General features: G+C 30.2%; 1 pseudogene; it reads left to right on the forward strand.

Annotated features, from left to right (window-relative positions):
- LOC132943556 (uncharacterized) lies at positions 1-15,254 on the forward strand (annotated as a pseudogene).
- The last annotated feature ends 9,000 nt before the right edge of the window (positions 15,255-24,254 follow it).

Below are 24,254 nucleotides of genomic sequence, written 5' to 3' on the forward strand. Positions count from 1 at the left end.
ATGAACGTGATTCGAGGACGTAAAATCGGTATGTAGTATACTGGTATCTAGGTAGGTATCTAGGTACCTGTATAGACTGTGACGTAATATTATGAACTTGTTCCGAAAACAGAAGGATGGATAACATAATATAAATATTTTATATTTGAATTTTAATATACTTTTTAGTATAATTTATATGAACGAAGTCGAAATATTGAAAAATGTATTAATAGAAAACTGGACACGTTATTGAAATGATCGTTTATATCATATAATTATTTATTTACTAACGCCTAAACAGCAAATTGTTTGCATATTAAACAATGGTAGAACGATTATATACGATGAAATAGACCAAACAGATATGAGTTAAACAAATAACAAATTGATCTTATAATCAACAAGTTAAATAGGTACTCTGAACAAAATCAACAATTTAAATTCGTAAAATTTACATTCTGTACATATAGGCCGATTTACGTATTGTGTCCATAGGAACAGTGCCGAATCTAGGCACTATTGACATATAAATGCAAATTACTCGAAAGTATTAAGAATTCATATAAAAATATAAAATATATTCGCTTTGTAATTTTCCCCGATAAGATTTTGTGGATTTTAATATTATGTGCAACTGAAAAAAAATATGGCAATACAATTACCACGAGTGAATTAATATTGGTAAAATTTTCATGGTTATTATTTTTTCTGAATAGTAATTATAATAGAATAAACTAGATGTATTTATGTACTAAGTAATGAATTTTCGGTAATTGTTTATGTTCCTTTACTCAATGTTAAAAAAAAAGCTCAATGTTTGCTCAATTACTACCTGCACATTTCAAAAATAAGTAATGACCTTTTTATAATATCAACCCAAGAGTTCAAAACATAATGTTTTAAATATCCTAACCCTGATTAAATCTAAATAAAAATATATAATTTAATTTGACAAGTATTAAAATTGCTTGCTATTGGTTTCTGTTTATGAAAATAAATTGAAAGATTTCAATTCAAATCGAACTTTTTCCATTTTTCTAATTTTTTAGGACAGCTCTTTTTTTGTTTCTTTTTTTTAAAATGATTTAGATAATATGTAATATACCATTTAAAAATAGGTAGAAAAAATAATCAATCAATTTCCGGTATCGAAAATGTTCTTCTTAAAATGCCGGTATATTTTTATGTTTAAAGAAAGTGACTTTTGACAAAACTTTCCTTTTCCAGGAATACATAAAGGGACGTCCCTTTATGAATAAAAACTGGAATGAGCGCCTTTTGGAGAAAAACAACTCAGATTATATCCATCATAATTCCTGAATTAATTGTTCCTGACGAAAATTAAGCGTCACCGTTAACACCGTTCTGGGCGCTCAGTTACTCGTGACATCTATGAGTTGACATCTGCGTTCAACGTGTTAAATAACGAATGACTATGTAATACGTATTATTATTTTTTGGAGATATGTATAATTTATAAATTTTTTTATGCTCATAACTTTTTTATTTTTCATAAGCTTAAGAGCACCTGAGTGACTGAGCGCCTTTAAACCAATACAGCACCCGGGGCAAGGATACCCACTTGCCCCCCCCCCCTCTATATCACTCAATAGAAAATAGGAAGACGTGGAACAGAGAAATGGGAGAATGGTTAGTATAATATGATCATTGTAATAATATTTTAATTCTGAGTAATAACTTATCATCTACTAGATGCATCTTTTTCAACATGATCCAATGGATTCGATTGAATAGAGGAATAAACCTATAATATCTTTTCTTTTTTTTTTTTTTTTATTTAATAAGAAAATATACAACTATACAATTAAGCACAACAAGTAACAATGATGAAGAGGATTACATAACATGAAAAGTGGCACGATGTAGGAGGGCTCTCAATGGAGCTACCTACTTGGGTATTTTATTTATTAATGGAGGAGGTCTTCCTATAATATCTAAAAAAAATGTTAAATTGCCGCAATAATGGTTAGGCCTAGACTAAATATACCCTCACTAACTCTAACCAACCCTCTTCGCCGCCAAACGTGAGGTTTACACAATAAATCAATATATCAAGTTAGAAGGTTTAATTTTTTGTTTCTATCAAAACTAATATTTTAAATTTGTTAACAATTTGTTATGATAATATTATTTAAAAATCGATTGATTCAAAACTATTTGATCGGGAATAAGCGTTGTGTGCACCATAAAGTATCGTATTGGCGAGTAACAATAATAATTTTGAATTATGCGTTGATTAATTTTATATTTTTCAAATAAATATTGAAATTGTGACTAAATTTGATAAAAATATGATAGTTTGTTATGTATTTATTAATTTTAATTTCGAATATAAACCTGTTAAGACTAATACATCAATCACGATACTGTTTTCCAAATGAAAATATGGCTCATTTTACAAAAATTAAAATAATGTACTTAATAGTTATTTTGTGTTAAGACCAAATGTATATTATGTACTTAAAAATCATAATAATTTTCAAAAACCAAAAATTTTTTTTTTGTTGCTGAAACGAACATTTTGTTTTTTGTTGGTTTAAAATTTAGATGATTGGGCCTCTGAGGTCACACATATGATAACGCCAATTTTGATAAGTACGAATACTATAACGTGTGTATGTCACAACTCGCACTAGTAGTTATTAAATCCGATATTAGACATTTATGGTTGTATTATGATTTATGAACAATTACAGTGGTGTACGGAAACAATGAAAGGGGAGGGGGCTCAAAAATTAGTTACAATTTTATTTTTATTCGGTCCAGTATAATAATTGCTGACGTTTAGGTGAGAATTTAAAAATGTTTGTTCAACTTAAACTCTTCAACTTTTCTAGTAGAAAAAATGCTCTGATCATAAACTTTGATGGAACCTTTTGAAAGATAATTGGATATAGTTGGTAATTAGGAGAATTAAAAATTAGAAATTCTCTTTAAAATAATTGGGAAGAACAGCTGAAGCTTGAAAATTGAATACAAGGTCTTTCGCACAACGTACAAGTAGATCATACTCTTAACAACAAATTACTGATAATTTTAGAAAAATTGTTATGCAATTGTGTTTGCAAAAATGAATTCATTCTGGTAAGACGTATATGAATTTACGTCTTGTTTACTAGTTGATGACAGTTGAAACTTGATAAATATTTTTTTTTTAAAGTAATAATAATACGGGCAATGGTAGTGGAGGCTTCAGCACCTACCCCTTTGTACTCCGCTGAACAATTAAATTATGAACGGTGTGAAGGAGCTGATTAGTGCGTATCCATGGAGTTGTAGATCGCCGATGGGTTATGTTAACGATTCCATACACGCAGTAATAAACACTATAAAATAAAATAATATATAGCACAGGGATTTTGCGTCATTCAAATATTTTCGTGACGAGCTTTGGTATTGTTTGATGACGTAAGCGATAAATTGTTGTACGAACTATTCGTAAACATTTTCCGGAAATTTGTACTCAACACTTTTATGGTTTTACGCGAGCGATCAGATGAAGGGATAAAAACATTTTTAATGCGATTTAACGTCGGATTATTGCGTATTATTATTTCTCCGATAAAGTTTGTTTTGATGTACATAAAAGGTTAATTAAATATATGCTCATAATAACGCATATGTGCGCGCATTTAATAATAGTTTTTACACGTTTGATAAGATTTTCGTTTATTATTACGTCATTTTTACACTTATCCAATATCGTTAAAATGAAACTAAAATATTTATTTAGTAATGATATCATTTTTGCTGGTCATATAATATACCAGTGTAGATTATTACGTGTGTGTACACTATCTGTTAACGGCATGTTTGGAACCATTAAAAAAGGTTAGGTGGATATCGTTTGTAGGCGACTTTATTAACCAAACCCCTACCCACACGTATACTATTAAACTATAGTTTTTAAGCACATTCGACACTACACACCTCCCACCACCATGTGTACGAGGTTAAGAGTATACCAATAGGTATATAATACGATATTGGATCACGATAATTTATAGGTCGACGTAGTTGCGATGATGATAGTATAACGTAATACTGTAGCGACGACTCAAAAATGTCAATACATTCGTTAAGTTACTTATATTATTTAAAATTCGTTAATAGTATATAATATGAAATTTCGCACAGATGTACTACCTGCATTGTGGCAAATCCACTGCGGTGCTAAAATCAATCGAATTGTCGTAAAATAAAAAAAAATGTTTATAAATATTTGAACTCTGTTAATGATTGCTGTTAGGTTCGGTTTATCGGAATACATCGGACGATGTTCATGACGGTGTACCTACACGAATTGCCTCTCAAATCTCGGTGTGTGAACTTTCTTTGCTCAAATGGCCTCTGGATGTTTTCGGAGGCAGTGTAAATTAAAAATATCGATATATAGATTTATTTTTTTGTAGGTTACCTATAATATACTATCGACTTTTATTTTGATCTTCGTTATTTGTTTGAAAATATATTATTTTTGTTTTCGTATGACGTCAATAATTTATCTTTTAATTTTTTTTTTTTGAATTACAACAATGTTGGTTTTATTTATATCTAAATTAAAACACATTTTCATCGTTTTACATAAATTTTCCAACGGAAGACTGATATAACAGCTACAGAAAAATTAAAAAAAAATTTACACACAAAATCAGATTAGTTACGTACGTGTTCAGTTTATTCAGATCTACAACTATAGGACTCCCCTTTATTCTACATACAATAGTATAATTAAATAAGTTTAAAAAAATATATAATAACATTGACATTTTAGTGTGACCATAATATATGCATACAAAAACATTTTAACCCTGGTTGAAATGATCTAAAGGAGAGCATCACAACGTTGTATTCTTAGTCCACAAAATATGACGTATTCATAGTATATGGGTATACTATATAGGTATATTATATTGGTATACTCTTAACAATCAGAAAATTTCTCATCATAAAGCTTAAGTGTGATTCAGGTATTATATGTAACGGAAATAGGTCAATCATACACAGCAAAACACTTCGAGTTGAAATTTTGATACTGTAAACACGTTAATGGTATAAAAAATAAGTGATTTACGGGTTTCGAAACATGTCGAGTTCCATTGAAAATTAATTTGTGCCTTCAGAGTTGGAAACGCGACGATCATAATATTATTTGGTTTTCATAGTTTTAAAATACGATTACACGTGAATACGTGATCAACAAATCGAATAGCGTTAAGAATTTTTAAAGAGGATGTTTTCGTTTCAGAAAATGTTTTTACATCGTAAAGGTTTATGTGCAGTATTTCAGTGTTATTTTTATAGTATATTATTATAATATATTTTTTTTAATACCAGAACATCAACACAGCTCGTGTATTATCTACTCTTAAATGTCAACAGTTAAATGCATGTCAAAGAATAGCATAACACTGTAAATTATAGAAATTATTTGCATGCCCGAATCAATTTTTTCTGTAGGAAAGTTTGCCCGTGATAAATACAAGGTCACCGACAAAAGTCAACATTTACGTAATTTTAGTTTCCATTATAAATACAAATAAAACGTGGCTTTTTTAAATATTTAATTTCGTATATTTATCGTGGCATTCCTATACTACCTGTATGGCTGTATTACATATATTCGTTGTTTGTGATCGAAAAAATCTGTTGTGTCTCCTCGAGCACACAGCTTTTTTTTTTATGATTTCGAGCCGTCGCCGAAAAGGATCGACACACGTGTTCGTTTCAATCGGACATGTTTATTTAAACCACTGATTGCGCAGGTGGGGAATAAATGCATGACTAATGTTTTTCGTTTATCGTTCGTCAATAATTTGAGAGATCAATTTATTATTTAACAGTAAATATCGAAATCAAATCGAAGTACGTGTATTTATTTGGGTAGTCACTCTAGGATGATATTTTATATTATGCACATTTAAAGTGCAATGAGAAGGACAAACGCTTTTTTTTCGAATATTTAAGTTGGATTCGTCATTTTGATAATTTAAAATTATTATTTTGATGATTGTCTCGTACAAAACGAGTTAAATCAATGTTTACGAAAGTGTTTTACTAAAACATAATAATAGTATCAACAGTTATACATTGTAACGTACACATCTTTAGATCAATATATTGTGAAGCATTACGTTAGATAAAATATAACTATTGACAGTAACACTTAAAATCAAATTCTTTATGTAGTCATATTCTTACGGGAGTTGTAGTTATAAGAGTGTTAAATGTAAATAAAATGTATTTTACACTAAAAAATAAACATTTATAAACCTACAAGTAAAATGATGTAGATTTGTCTCATAATTATTATGTCTATTGTCTATGCTCTATATTTATACCTATATCTTAAATTTATAAAAATGTTAGAACAAATTAGTTATAAATTAATTATACTCAGTTCGATGTTTTTAAATTATTGAGTGTTGATATATCAAAAATGTAGGTTAGAAATATGTTTCTGGGTATTGGCTAATAATAATAATTAGTATAATTATTATTCAATTTATATTCAATTTATTTTTCGAGTACACCGTCATCAATTGTTGTACATTTTGTTTGTTTCATCTTATCAATATTAATTGATTCCAATTTCCGGGTGCTGAAATAATATAATTTTATTTGATGTTGAATTATGTATTATAATACTTTAGACCTGTACTAATTATAATATTTAATAAATATTTGTACTGGTAGCCAACGTATCCAATGAATCGATAGGACAGCAGGGTGGACAAAAACAAGGTTACAAATTATTTTAACAACCTAATAAAATCTAATTTGTCAACATTCCGTATACTACGAACGTACCTGTAGTATTTTGTGACACTTTTGTCTTTAGGACTTCCGTAAATAATTAGGTATACTTAATTATATTTACTAATATAAAGGTTTCATTAGTGTCCCGTTTTAAAATATTAAAGCGATTACCAATGTTAACCTATTACTAATATGTATTTATAAATTATTAAAACTAAATTAGAATTAAATTTAAGAAAAAAACTTAAAATTATATAAGAATTATTTTTCCTTGACAACCGTTATTATGAGTGTATCATAACACATAAACTAACAAATGACCCGCACGAATTCAAATGTTCCAAAAATGCATAGAAATTGGGTTAAACTTTCTGTTTTTCCGTTCATGTATTGTAATTAGTATGCAAGTGTGCAGTGATGTTTTTCTTTTAAATAATAACTATTAAACAAATAATAATAATACAATAGGTAGGTATACACCTCATGGAAAAGCAAGCTAATAGTGTTGAAGTATATTCGATGTTTTAATCCAGAGGCTAAATATTTCCCATGGAAAATTTGTAGTGGTTAGTTAGGAGCCCATTAAGAATTGAAATGTTGACTTTTATATAAGTTGTTATATATATTTTTATTCATTTTTTACGTTGAACAGTTTCCAAATTACAATATTACACTCAATACATTGTCATAACTATATGCAAATATTATACACTTGCATTGGATTTAAATCGGTATGATTTTATATGCGTGTAATGTGTGTGTAACGGTATGTGATATCCGATATCGTGACCTTCATACAATAACGCTCCACAATTTATAGTAATAATAAATTTAAAATATATTATTATAATTTTATTTTATGTAGGCATGAAATATAAATAGATATTATATAAATCGAATTGATTTTCCTCATAAAAATATTATATATGGGCTTTATTAAAATGCATTGTAGGTACATTTTACTGATTATACACGTGCTACGAAAATACATAAAAAATATCTTTATTATAGTGTAATTTAAATATTTCGAATTCCGTGAAGATTTCAGTACTGAAATAATTCAAAATTATAATAACTCTACGTGGAATATTTCTGCTACATTCATAACTTAACATAATGTTATAATTCGTTGTACCTATCTGTTGCGGTGGATTTACCGATGTCAGACGGACGTTTCGATCCGATGGGTTAAGTCCGGGATTTGAACACCGCCCGGGCCTACCTAACCCATCCATCTGCCCAAAGTCGATAATGACGTGACACTTCGCGACCCGAATCCGATTTCGACAGCCTACAGTGATTGCGTCAATATTGGCATTGGTGTTATTGACGCGACAGTGTTGTTGATGCACGCGCCGCAAGCCCGTTCATCTGTCGCGGGTATAAAACGCGCGCGTGCATACGCTCCGGGACATTATACATATCCGGTGGCTCAAGGTCGTCGGGCACATCACCTGTATTGTTCCGTGCACATATCGCATACTTATGCGCCCGTAAGATATAAGGTGTGCACACACGAAGCCTGTACAGCAACCGTGGTGGACGGAAGTGATATGGACCGACACGTTGGCGTCACCGACATCCGGAAGTGGACGCTGGTCGCCGCGGCCCTGGTGAGTTCTGCAGCGTACGATAACAAACACACGCACGCACACATATAACATATAATTTACATTAACGATAACTAGTGTTTGTTCGTTTGTTTGTTTGTGTTCGTTGGTGGGCGCGAGTCGTGGCCGTTTGCCGTTGCTAGCAGATCTGTTCATTTTGTTTGTTTGGAGCCTTATACTGTTGGCCGTCTTACCGAGACACGCGTTCTCATAAGTCTAGACGAGTTAAGAGTATGAACCCATCTCTCCTTCCACAAACATAAAACATGGGTAAAATACAAAATGAAAATGTGTATTAAAAATCGTATTATGATTATTGATGGATGTAAAATTAAAATTATCAAGAAACTTGTCGCCTAATAAAATATGGTACAATATATATTACTTTAAAAATAAACCATACATCTGCTGGCTCTATTTCAGAACATTAATTTATCAAATGTAGGCAGTATTTTTAAAGACATTATTAAACGTTACTTGTTCATTAAATAATCATATTCAATCAGGACCGCATTTGGGAAATTATAGAAATGTTTCTGGAATATTTTGGAAACATTTTGAAAACTTCTACGAGTTAGGTAAAGTTGTAGGTAAACTGAGTACCATTCCGAAAACGAAAAGCAGCAAACCTAGTCTCAGTCGCAGTCCGAAGCAACTCAGATAAACAAATATAATACAATTGTTTTTATTCGTGATTCAATTTACCTAAACAGTAAAAACGAATAAGGTCAGAACTGCGAAAAAAATGAAAAATTAACGAAATAGAATTAAATAAATAATCGTGAGGTAGGTATCACACTGCATCAAAGTATATTCTAGTCGACAAGGTTCCCAAACTTTTTATGATACTACCCATTATGGAAAATTCTTTTGTTGTTGTTTCATTGATAATCGCTAGGTTTGAGATAACTGTTAGTATGACCACATTTTGGTGACACGTCACTGGTACACTCGTAATCCTCGCGGATAGTGATGAAACAATTCAATAATCAGATGGGAACTAAATTGCATTTAGACCAAAGTCACAAATGTACATTTATCTGCACGATACAGATACACGGAAAACACTGTATCATATTATACTCGTATTTTGTACACACATTTTTATATAATATATTATATTTTATAGTAATCTAATAATAAATATTACTATGTTATGCTATAAAAATAAATGTATATTTCAAAGCTTTCCACGACGCACACCAAACATAATTGCGACCCGTAGTTTGGGAATCTCTGTTCTAATGGGCATTTATAATAAATCCGCCGACGACCATCGGTCATTCGAGCACGCGCGTCCCGTCTATAAATTATATTATTATATAAATAATACTACGTGCGTGGCGTGTGAAAAAAATTAAATAATAATAAAATGGCTTGTTTAATGGAAAAACATAATTAAAGGCTCATGAATTATTCCCATATGTCACGCACGCCCAGTGTCGGAGACTTGTCGGTGACCGGCCGCCGGCACCCGACGCCGTCCCAGAGGAATCGAAAATGTTAATGCGACACGCCGCCGGTCGTGTTCCACAATATTATGTTTGACACTGAATATAATGATCGAGTTGTAAGCAATAAAACGCTGTGGCGGAGGTGTCAGTGCGGATAAGGTCCAATAGCGTCTTCGTAGCCCGTGTCATTCGGTAATAATATAAAATATATTATATACATAATATAGTATTTTGAACAATTTAGAACAACTGAAAAGTCTTACGGAACAGACGAAGGCGCCACAAAACAATGCATTTCACGCGAAGAACGAAATATCATTGAACACGTAAAATATACTCACAACTCACAACGATGTTAGTTTATTTATTTCTTCATTATGCACGCATAGTTGTACTTAACCCTGCCCCTTATACCCTGATAAAAAACCGAACACGGTTCAAACTCTACCCTCTTTCCCTGTCGTATCACTCGCTCACATAATATAATATAATCGCTCACACATATTGTTGATTGTTTTAAGCCGGTAGTTTCGATTGTTTATCTATTTGTCCTGTTTATTCTTTTCTCTGTCTACCTATCCTTCGACACTAAAACAGTAAATAGCATAGAAAAAAATATTTTTGATAATAGTGTTTATTACAAAATTACCTACTTAATTTTCATTCAATTTTTTTACATTTTCTAAAATAATATGTTTATCATTACGTTATACTCAAAACTCATCGGTGTCAAGATTTTCAATCCGAAATATATTACCTATCAATAAAGATATTTAAAATCTGTTGCATAAACTTTCATTGAGATTCAGGACATCTTAAACCTAAAACCTACATATATATGCCTATTTATTTTCTATAACCATCAATAGCCATCTTATTATTATAATAAAATAGTTTCCTATTTGATTTTTTTTTAGATTTTAAGAGGAGCGACGAATTTATTGGATTTACAATGATGTTTGTTTTTGTTCTTTTGTAATTATTCAAAAGTATTAACCGTAAAAACTTGATTCATTTCACTTTGGCTTTATTTATCATTTTCTATAGGTACACAATGATATTTTCAAAATATTTAGACTAACTTTAAGCTATTTATAGGCCCTTGACATTTTTGCATTGTTTTAGTTTTTATAAGACGTGTTGATAAACATTTGTATGTTATAAGAAAAAATGCTCGAAAATATAGTACAAGATCCCACAATAGTTGTTTTTATAACTATTCAAAAATACTGAAAATAAATAGGCACAATATTTTTATACGCATTTGGAATCAAAATGTTTTCGAAAGAAATCATGAAATTCAAAAATATAAATGTTAAATATGTTGAATATGTACCTATAACATTTTTGTCGACATTTGATATCAAAGGAAAAATAATGATTTCAATTATTTTTTGTTATTTAATAAACCATATTTGTAGGATTGAAACTTTACACGCTCATGTTTAATATTATATGCTATACACAACGCAATATTCAAAGTATTTACATTCATATTTTAAGCTATTTATCCTACAAACTTATTCATACCCTTCTACGGTTCATTTGTACTAACTTATAATTTAATAACACTATACAATATTAGGTATAATATGTGAAATAATTATAATTATAATTATTTTGTAATATCTGTTAAGGTTTCGACAACGAAGTACCATTACCCTTGGGAATTTAAAATGTTTTCGTATCTCACTTATGCTAGTTGTATCTATATTGTCATACGCCTTTTGAAAATCTACAATGTATTATAAATATGGAGTTCCTTATTGTATTCCTAACTCTTCTGGGATAATTCCCTGGTTATAAAGATTTGGTCCGTCATTGATCTGTTTTGCTTAAATAGTATCTTAAATGTTGTATCTAGCAGCGCTATTCCTCTTTAGTTATTGCAGACTTTCTTCTCGCCTTTTTTACGAACCAGGCATAATATATATATGGCATTCCCCAAACCACCTGTAATGTTTTTTTTCCCCATTCTTCTTTTATTAATAGTAGATACTCTCTATTATGGAGCTATCTGCAGGCTTTAATATTTCCCTTTGAATATCGTCTGGTGACTTGTTGTTTTCGAATTTCTTTTTAATTTGTTGCACAATTTTCTCTTTTGATGGGGCTGGGCAGGGATCATCATTGGGTTCGTACTCCGTTGTATCTATAATATGTAAATATATCTACTTGTTCTTCACAAAATAGATTTTAAAAATACTCTGCTTACTTCTTCATTATTTTTCTTGGGTCATCACTAGGTTTCCATAATAATTTTTCAGAAATTAATCTTGCCTCTAAAAATATTCAATTTGTGGTATAGCTGTCACGTCTTGTGCGACCTGTATGCTTGTTCTGCTTATTTTATAATAGAATAATATACTTTCTCTTTTCGCATCTTATATTGTTATGAGTTTTTCTTTTACTCTATTGATTCTTTATTTTAAACATTTTCATCATCATTTAGCCATTTTTTCTTGCTATTTTTCTTTTAACTAGTGCTTCTTGGCATATTAAGTATTTTAAACCATTGCTTATTAACTCTACGGGCTTTTTCTAACACTTTCTCTGACACCTTTCCAAGGGTATCTTTAATTATTTTCTATTAGTCATCAATTATTTTGGGATTTGAGTGTACTTTTCGTGTCATTTCCTTCATATTTTCTTGAAATTCTCTACATTTCCTATTATCCACGAGTTTATCTATATCATATATGACAATTCCAGGGCTTACTTTCATACTCATCGCTTTTAGCTTCCCCGAGGTTGCTTACTACTAGCAAGTAAACTGAGAAACAGTCAGATCTACTGTATGTTTTTACATTCGTTGTGTTTAAGCGGATCTCTCACTAACCATTATATTATGATTTATTTGATTTGAGTATCTACAGTCTGGTGACATCCACATTTTAGTATGTACGTCCTTATGCGGGAACATTGTTCTTTTAACTCTAAGATCTTTTCCTAAGGTCAAATCTACTACTTTTGTTCCATTGTCATTATGTCATGTAAACTGTAGATACAAATAGTTGATCTAAAATCTAAATGATCTCTCTTTTCCTATTTTTGCGTTCATATCTCCTAGTACAATTTTTATTTTACTATTATATTTGTATATACCACAAAGACCACTCTGAGGTGTCATCTTTCAGTACACTCATCAAAAAGGATTTGTGTTTGTCTTAAATTAGTTCAACCTATCGTATTACTAGTATTACAATAATTTACTAATAAGCAATCTAAATATTTAATAAAATATCACTTAGATTTCTAGACAGACAGTCTCTGTTCAGAATCGTTATTCGTACATATACAATTATTTATCGTTTTAGATATTAATGATGTACGTCCAAACATCAATGTCGGCACCGTGCGGGTGCGGCTGCTGTGGTCATGGTTGCGGATGTGACTGTTGTGGCTGTTGTGGTGGCTGCGGTTGCTGAAAAAAACCACACTTTGATCAAGAGCTTGGTCAAACTCTACATAATCAAACTGAATTATGATAATAGATTTGAAAACATTTTACATAATCGACTATTTTTATTTTTACTAACTACAATTATGTTGAATATTAATGACCTGATTTTTATATTTTTTTGATGATGTTTTTGTAGAATTGGATTTTTTTTTTGTCTGGCTTAATTATTAAAAGTTATGAATACGAATTTTCTAGCGTTAGAACGGTAATAAAACAATCTCTTTTCACACAATGTCAGCACATTACTTCCTGCCGGTATGGTTATCACTAATCACCCAGTTGTTCGGTATGATGATTGTAATGATCGGAATTAGTCGACATCGATTGCGTATGGTATTTATACGCATGACGCGCCTTGTCACCGCGACTGCGTCAAGATCGTCGATTGCCATTACTGTTACCTATATATATATATACAATAACCCTCTGAGGCACGGAATTGTGTTCACTAATGGTTAGGTCTGGAGATCAGGTGTGAATATTATACGCTAGTATTGTAGAATGGGTTCGTAAAGATGTTATTTGTGATCGTGTAGGCTTAGTGGTATTTTATTGTTAACGGATTTGTATAATAATTGTTTAACGAACAGCACAGGATGTTATATTTTATTGGCATAAATTGTTCAACGATTACACCAGCATATTGGTTAACCACTAACTGTATTAAATAGTACTTTATAGTAGATGTCATAGAAGAATAGTTAAAGAATGGAAAAAGATTTTGATTTTTTTAATTTAATTTTGACTTGAATTTTTTATATTTTTAGATTCACAAAAAAAGACAAAAATAAATGTGAGTCTTAAAACGCTTTATCATAGAAAAATGCTTCAAATTGTATAGTCCTGGTATCAAATTGGATCTAGTTGGTACATTTGGAGTAAATGGAGGCGAAAAGAAATAGAATCCCCAAAAAATTTCATAATAATGGGGGGAAATAATTAAAAAATAGTCCAAGCACCCAAACGCATAACAACTTTATTCAACAACAGTTTTTATTATGTTGTTACTTTTCAAAAAATATTTTACTAAAAAATATGAAACACTCTTTTGATACATAAGTTATTATTTTCTTTATACATTATACCATTTTCAAAATATTAAATTGATACATTATAAGCAAATAATTGTTTGACGAAGCTTTTCAAACCCGTTCTACGGTACGTTTGAATTGACTTAATACATTCATAACAGCCGGTAATATTATAATAATTATTACATAATTTATGCTATTTGTTTTCGATAAAAATTGATTCAAACTAAACTTGCCATATTAGTAATAGAAAAATAAATTACTTACAGCAATATAATTATATACTAAAATATCCTTAGAATATAGGCTAATTAACTGTTTTTTTCTCAGAATCATTTATCGTATCTGCAACGATGTATCAAATAATTAAATCGAATCAAATTTTAATCCATTGCAGTGACTAATTTAATGACTAGTTGCACTCTTTACATACCAACCAACTACATAGCAAAGCGTGTTGCATGTACCACTTTGTAGTGAGCAGTGGCGTAGCCAGGACTATGACATTGGGGGGGGGGGGGGGGGGTCAGGTATAATCAAATAAAGTTTTTTACCCCCTCTATCATCGAAGCCACTGCCCCTGTGTTTCAATATATAAAAAAAATATACTTTTAATGTTCTTATAATAAATTTATTTTTTAAAATTATTTTAGATATTATTCATGTATGTCCAAATGGCTTCTTCGGCGCCATGCTGTGGTGGCTGTGGTGGCTGCGGTGGCTGTAAATCAAGTTTTAGTTTCTTCAGTAGTCTTCCAAAAATTAAAATCAACTTTAAATTTCTTGGTTAATTTTAAGATAAAAATTTTAAATTTTTAATGATCTATTATTTTAGATGATTATAAATCATAAAAATACGATTAGGTTTAAAGTAAATCATGTTTGTATTTTTCTGAAATTTTCATCTAATAAATATTTATAATACACCGTATCATTAATTGCCTATAACTTTAATATATAATCCAATTATTTTTTTATATCCGACAACAAATTGTCCTTGCTATTAAAATGTATTATATTGCACTCCTGTTAATTGTTATTCTTAACGTGTATAAATACACTTACATTTTAACTTAAGTCCGAAATACTGTGTGTTATTTACCTATTATACAGTGGCGGCGTTTAGATGAGCTCAATGTTTACATACAGAAAAATGGGTTATTACCTATTAAAATAATATTGTGGAAAGTATAATGTATCGTTTAAATTCAATATAGCTTTTTTCTCAGCCTCAGGACTTAAAATCGTACTTCTGTAAACATATGTGCGCATTATACGTTATGCATTATAGGTTTTGAGTTGTTAAAAAAAAAACTTAAAAAATATTGGTGGATTAGAAATAAATTAAACTTAAGTAAATAAATCCTCACTTCATCTCTTAAAATTAGATTATCATCTATCTCGACATCAACGATTGTCGTGTTCAACGAGTTTTGAATGCGTCTGATATAATTTCTATACATCGGCTTGAAGAATCAACCATCGGAAATCAACATTAAGTATTGTGATTTGTGTTATTAAGAAAATAAGTCGTTTATTTAATATTATTTTATAAGTAGCATGCTGCTAGAAATTTTTCTTCAGCAAGGAAAATTGATAAATCGTAGATATGTTTGTGGGTATGGTGTAGAGGAAAAATATCCAGTGGTATACCTACTACATTTTGTTAGGAATTGAATTTTTTTTTATTATTATTATTGTTGATTTGCGTTTTTATGGCAATAATCAAATTTTGTTGCAAAAACGGTTTAAAAATTGTATCCTGTCCTAAAACCTATCTACGTTAAAAAAAATACCAAATTTTTAATTTACCTGCCAAATCTTACGTCATACTATTCTATATAGGTACCACCTGTAACCCGCTCACAAAAAATGTAAGGTTAATATTAATTCGTCGTAAATATGTAGAATGGTAGGTATTATCCAAAACGTATTTTGTTATTTTTATTAATATGATAGTTTTTAATTGACTTAATGTTCCATCGTTGAAAATTAACTTAGCCATCGGGATCAAAGAATATGCAAAAATAGAATGTTTCACATTTCAATAAACTCTGGAATATAATAAAGGTAAGTTTATAATATAAGTATCATTTATACATAGTTATAAGTGAAATAGTTTTTAATTATTTTTAGAATTTCAAATAGAAAAAACAAAACTTTTTTTGTAGTTAGTATACACGACTTGCAGCCAAATAATACAATAAATAGTAGGTAGCCACTAATATAGTTAATATGTTGAGATACAATACTTTGTAATTTCGATGTACAGTATCTAACTGTGCAATGTTTTGTGTGATAATTTTTATTTTATAATTGTGTCGTCTCAGAAATAAATATTTAGAAAATTAACTATTATTTTATATTTATACTCAGTAAATATTATTTTATGAACAACCCAGATATATATGCATACTAAAGAGTTATTTAATAAATAAAATTATACAAATTATATAAAATTATAAATTATACTGTCAAATATGAACGCACTGACCAGCATTGAACGTTCAACTCAAGTATTCCAAACAGTCTCACAAACTGCATACAATTTTCTTTCCGAAATATTTGTAATTCGTGATTTTTTTTTTTGATAATTCCATTTTCTATTAGTTTAAATAGTTTTTTTTTTTTTTTAAATATAGACATATAATTATGAGCAAGTACAACTGTAAATGTAATAAGAGTACCTGCCGAGTACATTATAATATTCAACTGGTTACTCTACTGAAATTATTATTCGTTTAGACCACATGGCCGTGAGAAATACAAACCTCGGAAAACGAGAAAAATATTTATTTTGTTTAACGAACGACAAAATAGAGAAACATAACGATATATTATAATGTATATTTTTTTTTGACACGTGATATATTAGTCTAATCAAAACAATACGACTCGGCGCGTGTTTTATATTATAGGTACGTAAGAGTAGACGTATCCAGAATGGCACCGTATACGAAACAATATCCATAGCCCGTGAGTTCCAGTGTCAAATTTTTCAATTTTCCGCTAAAATCCTGCCTCTTGCTGTACGCAAACGTTTCGATATATATTTTTTTTCTTTGCGTCATAAAACTACACACATACCTACCTGGTTTCGCGAGAGTAAATTACTACAGAAACGGATTTCTAGTAACATAACTATATAATGGTACACTTAATATTGTTTAGTTGCAGGTTTCTGACAATGACATACTCAACATCCGACTGCAGCATTACACCACTTTACTACCTACTTTATAAATCATAAGTTGTCAACTCGATTTAAATTGGTTTGCTTTAAATACAACAGTAGGTAAACACGAAAATTACTTCTTTTTTTAAAAACAAAAGTCTTTGTTTATTATCATGCATCAACTTGGGCACTCCTATATTTTTTTAAATAATATTTTAATTGTTTCGACATATTATTATGTTTGTGTTTTTACAATGTCTTTTATATGAATTCATTAATTTTAAAAAAGAGACACCCGCAGGATATCTAGAAAGAGGTGTGGTTTCAATCGGCTGTTTTTCGTTTTTTTACCCAATTTTATTCTGGAAAGTTGAGTTGAGTTGAGCCTTGAGTGGAATGTTTTCAATTGGTCTTTGATCCAATTCTCCAAGAATGGTGCGGTATTACGATACGTTAGTGGAGTTGCATAAAGGCATTTGATATAGTAAATCAGTAGACGTTTAACATTTTAAAGAACCAAAATTATATTGTGTTGTTTTATGTTTTTTTTTTATTATGATTTTAAATTTTGCCATAAAATGAATTTAATATCAACTGTAATACATATCTACTACGAAAACCGTCAAAGCCGGAATTTTTAAAATATTTGGTTATCGTACTATTATATTGTATCGTGAAATGTGAAATGTATCAAACAAAATATAAGTAGGTGCGAGTAACGAGAGTTGTTAATCTCACGAAAACTGTAATATCAAATACAGCAAAGTTGTCTTACACAAGTAACCACTACACCACATGACAATTATTTATCTCTCTGAACTTTGCCGAGCACTCAAGTTTATACGCATTCTAACATGTAATAAATAAAACTTGTCCACCGTCAACTTGTTCAAATATATTGCACCTGGTAAATTATGAACGTCTTTAGATGTATCGTTCGTTTTTGCATTAAATGCGAATAGGGTCTAGTGCGTAGACGTGTAGTACGCCTAGACCCCTTGATCCAATAACGGAAATGAGCCAAATCATTGCCACGTCACTATAACTTATAAGTGTTTAACAATAATTAATATGACTATTTTTTTTTTAGCATCAACTACAATGGTTATTAGCTTTCATAAATGTTTACATTTTTGCATTATATAACACTACAATAAATTTTTTTTGGGATAAGAAATTATGTTGAGGGGGTTTGAATAAATGGACCCATTGCTTCATGTAAATTGTCCGGAATTTCAAATTAATTTCTGGTTTCGTTGAAGTTTGGCAGTAGACATGATGTGCTTGATTGAATCGATTGTGTTGGATGTTGGGCATACGAATGAATCTGTCACGTCCATATTATCCATTTATATCCATAGATAAGATTTAGAATATTTTATGATCTATTTCAAATCTTACTGCGTTAATTGATTGAACACCTCATTCCCTGCTTACTACTGTACTACACAAACAATATATTCAATAATCTACTATTAATTCTTTTGGATTACTTTTAATAATCATGATATATATTTATATTAATATCTCACATTTTAATATCATCTCATTATTTTCTTTGTCCACAATTTAATCTGTACTACCATGCAAATAATTGCATTTAACCATGCTTAATAATTAAAAATGTAATAATCACATAAATACATATATATATATACATATGATAACATTTGTAACGTTTGCTGTAATTTAATCAATCAATGTAATTTAATATATTTTTTAAACAAAAATATGTTAAGATATGTTGAATAATTGTTGAGACTCGTGGTTTTTACCGAATCTACAAAAACAGTAGGTACGACGTAGTTAATGATAAAAAAAAACAATTACTAAATATAAATAATATACAGGCTGTCGACTACTATTGAGATAATAACTTATGTTATAACCATTTACACCTGACAAAGGGCGGTTGTTACACGCAATATTCGTGGAACAATATTTATTTTGAATTTTTATCGTCGTGAATCGGCTTGCCGAAATCGAAACACATAGAATAAATATTGCAGGTTATGTTTATCGACGATTTTTAGTAGGTCAACATATAGGTAGGACATAAATCACCCTTAAACTTTAGGCAAATCTGATTTGTAGCAATAAAATAAAAGTGCGTATATTAAGTGTACAACGCACATTTCATAGTATTATTATTTATTGGATACGTCTTTTCGTACTCCAGTGGAAAATTGGTCGCCGGCACTTATCTCGATTCCGTTTTCACAATCCTAATTGTTTAGTATTTATTTTAACTTTTAGGCTTATTTTTGTTCTTGGCAAACATTTAATGGATATAATTATTTATTTATTTATTTTTGTTTATTGAAATTAATAACAAAACAAAAAAATCTTTACAATGAATTATCTATATTCTTTAAGTTTGTGGTCAAATATACCATTTAATTTATGGGCAGTATTGTGCAAGTGTTCACAGTGTGAACTTCACACAGTTGGCCATGACGGGCGCAGTCCAATCGGATCGAACCTGGCACCTGACTTCGTAGTCACTTCCTACCTTCGGACCGATTATTCTACACTGGGAAGGTTGTGTAGCAGTGTACTGGATATATTCTACCCATTTCAAGTGGAATGACATTTACAGAGACCGATAAGATCGTTTCAATGAACAACTATTAAAAAAAAACTATTATTATTAGATAGAAATTAAACATTTTTATTTTGTAAAACGGTGAATAAATTATAAGGCATAAAAATGAAAGAGAAAGAAAGATACAGAAATAAAAGAAAAATGTATTTAACGATGTCATTTATAATTTCAGTAAATACGCTGTTAGTACCTACATTTGTTTTTGTAATGCCAAAGAAATTCACATTGTTAGGCATCTGTAACATAAAACGATGAATTCTTGAGTGTTTTTTTATTTCGCTCTTTAGCCAATCGCTATAATTGTACAATATTTTGATTTTATTCTCCACTAAACAGATCGACTAAAATATATATTTTGTGATTTTACTGCATATGTCAAAATAAATACTAAACAATTTGGAGTACGATAACGGAATCGAATTTATTGTCTGCATCCAGCTGGTTAACCGTCGAAGTACACAACCAAAAAGTATGTAAAATATAATATTATAAAAATAAATTCACCACTCATGAGTGAAAACTCGATTGAAATCCTGAAACTTTGAAATATTCAAAATACCCATCAGGCTCTAACATATTAATATTAATTGATATTTCTTTATAATGTGCGTCAAAGAATAAACGACCGATACTGTTAATTTAGCGGCAAATGATTTTACCTATGACATAAGATATAATAAATTGAAACGCACAATGCGGTTCTTTTCTTGATGCCGTTGACGGAGACATTCTAAAACTCGAAATCTACCTTAGTTGAATATACATCCAATTTGTTATCAGAAATAAATAGGAAACTTGAAGAAATTGTATCATCACTCCTTGTTATATTCGAAAAAAATTGGCGTTTATAATAAAATATAACGCTTCCATGTGACGCGTTGCTCGCTTCGATCAGAATCTATAATATTGTATTACCGACGAAATGCGAAGAACTGAACGCGGTGAACAACGTAATAATAATAATATCAAGCGAATAGAAAATTGCTCGGACGTTCATCGATTTTCGAGAGGATATTCTTTAACCGCAACTGGATATAAGTATAAAATACAGTGTAACCTCCCCTAACGGACACCACTCAATAGCGGATGCCTCCAAACCACTATCGGACGTTTTCTTGCAGGGAACCGGCGACGACAAACTTTCTACAATCTGAACCCTCCGAATAGCGGAATCCTCCGAATAACGGACAACATTTTGACGACCTAGAGTGTCCTGTATTTAGAGGTATACAATGTAATCATTGTATCATACGACTATACAAACTTACCCGTGGCATGTACCTACAAACTGCACTCGAGTGGGTTTTCTTTGTTTCCGTTTTAAATATTTCTACCGGACGCGTAACGCGTGTCCCGACTGGGCAAACGGCCGCGGTAAGAATAATATTTCGTTATAATCGTTTAATCCGCCATTTGTCCGAAAAACGGTATGCAAAATCCTCGTAATTTATAACCGAAACGCATAACGTCCGTCCACGTGAGAGACGCGTCGTCGTTGTTTTTCGGCCATCTTGTGCACGGAGTGCGCGCCTCGAGAAGATTATACAGGGCCCACCGAGCTTAAAAATACGAATTTCCCGACGACTCGTCCTGAATAATTTTGAAATACAACCGTTTCGTGAGGGTACTCACTGCGATTTAAAGTGTTTAAACGCATTATGTTGACGATTAATAGAAATCTCGAGAGATGTCCTATCATCATTTTTTTTTTTTCATGACATTGTGTCTGTACAAAAAGAAAATGTGAATATATTTTTACATACTCGTAACGGGAAAGTAAGACTTGTTGTTCAAACCTCGCTGAAAAACGCACATTTTTTACTTAGTATTACTGCAGTATATTATTTCATATCTAAATCTACGTAGAAAAATAATTTTTAAACAGTACCTCTATAGCTATTAAATAACAACTATCTTAATACATTTTAAATTCGTATGCCCACAGCTCGACATATTTTAGTCAACTGAATTATTTATCAATGATTATCAATTCAATATGTTTGATCAAGGATAACAGTTGAACAATTTACCTCATAAATTATATGGTTCCCAAACAATATGGTTACTAAAATGTAAAATATTTTAGTCTTACGTTAACATTTTATTTTTAGCATTACCTCTTCGTTAGATTTTATTTTTAAAATAAATAAAAAAAAAAATCCAAAATATTATTATTTTGCTATATATGAAATATTAAATAACATCTATTAGTGTACATTTCTATGCAAAATTAAATTCGTATATACATATTTTGTTGTGATATGAAACGTCGAGAAACCTAACTCAGCAGTAGTCATACTGCATATTGTAAGTATACTGTATAGCAGCATTACTAGCCTCAGTAAAAATAATATGTGAAAACATAAAATTCCGGTCTCTACTAATTATATACGCGTTACAATTGTGCTTTTATTACGAGTATTTACAAAGGTCCGAAATGACGTATAGCCGTGTCAGTTTTTGAGTACCTACGCGCAATTGTATTTTTAGTTTTCACCTAATCACGTGTTTGACGAGTGAACAAAAATTACATTTTTACTGAAATGGCAGTGCAGAATCTTTAACGAAAAAAATGAGTACTTAAAGTGCCTACGTCCATATTACATACATATTTTTAAAGTTGTAACAAACGTAATAATTACAGTAAATTTTACAGTAGGTAGTCTAACCTAACTTATACAAAAATCAAAGACACAAAATTTAATTTAATCGGTAAATGATTACCTTTTTAATCATTTATCGATACGTACAATGTACAATGTGCAACTACAATTAAATATTATGGAAATGATATTGAGTAAAAATCGTGTGCTAATATCGATCTCAAAAATTATTATGACCTCTTGCATCCATTATTGTTATTTATTATTATTTTGTAATTTTTAGAAAGGTTTATTGAGCATTTAAGGATATTTTCGGTGCAATTTAAACGGATTTAATGACACGAGGACGTGTAATATTTTAAGGGTATAATCGACACTGACATTAAACTTGTTATAGAGGTATTATTATTATACCAACATCGTCGATGTATGGTCACAAAATTGTTTTTTTATTTCATTGTATGACGATGATTTTTTCCGTTTATTCCCACCTGTTAATATTATTATTATTAGGTACTTTGACGTGCTCTTTAAACGGAATCGCATAAATTATTTTTCCATTATTATTTAAACAATTCTAGAGATTTATGATTTAATAATCATAAAGGAATGCGATTTAAATTAAATTACATTTCTACATAGGATATGTCATATTTTACAGTGTAAATTTACCAATAAGCGAATCATAATATTATAACGTATTAATATAATAATGTAGGTATTTAAAAAACATACGAGTATAATTGGTACGAGTGTTAAACGAACTAAAAACCAAAGTAAAGTATTATTGTATTTACTTTTAGAATATTTTCTCATTTTCCTGTGAAAAAATCTAACGTTTTATTTTGGTACCTATAGCATTTCATATTAAATTATAAATATCGATTCGATTGAATTATTTGAAATTTCCAAGTTGCAAAAGCTGCTGTCACCAATGTGTGTTAAATAAACAATTTTATATGTGTTGCAAAATATTTATAAAGTATGATAATATTTTGTTTTGAAAAAATAATAATCTTGGCATGTGTTTTGTGAATCGTGTAGTAGATATTTATACTACAGTAGGTAAGTCCTCGTTCAATGGTGAGGTCAGGTTCTTAGAATATTCAACGGTATGCGTAAGAACGTTAAGTGGGACACATTTTGCACGCACTTAATTGGAATATTGTATACTTGCCAATAAATATAATTCGTTATACTAATAAGTAACAAATAATATACGACAACTGTATAATTATAGTGGTCAAGAAAAATGCCGTTAAACAATACTTATATTATAGATCTAATGTGGAACTAATACCTACGAAACATTACGTAAATGCAGGGTGATTCACCAACCAAGCATTTTCACTCTCTTACTTTTTCTTCAATAATGCAGTTATTCAAGGTTTGATTTTTTAAGTTTTTAAATATACTCACAGACCATATTTTCAAATTCTTTGATGATGTTCGAAGTCCGGCGAATACCAAGTACCCCGGTCTCGAAGCGTCCCGAATGTGTACCTTCACACTCGACCCTGGAAACACTTTGCCCGTAATTATCACGACTTT

This window comes from Metopolophium dirhodum, chromosome 4 (assembly GCF_019925205.1).
Source record: "Metopolophium dirhodum isolate CAU chromosome 4, ASM1992520v1, whole genome shotgun sequence".
Classification (NCBI taxonomy): Eukaryota; Metazoa; Arthropoda; class Insecta; order Hemiptera; family Aphididae; genus Metopolophium; species Metopolophium dirhodum.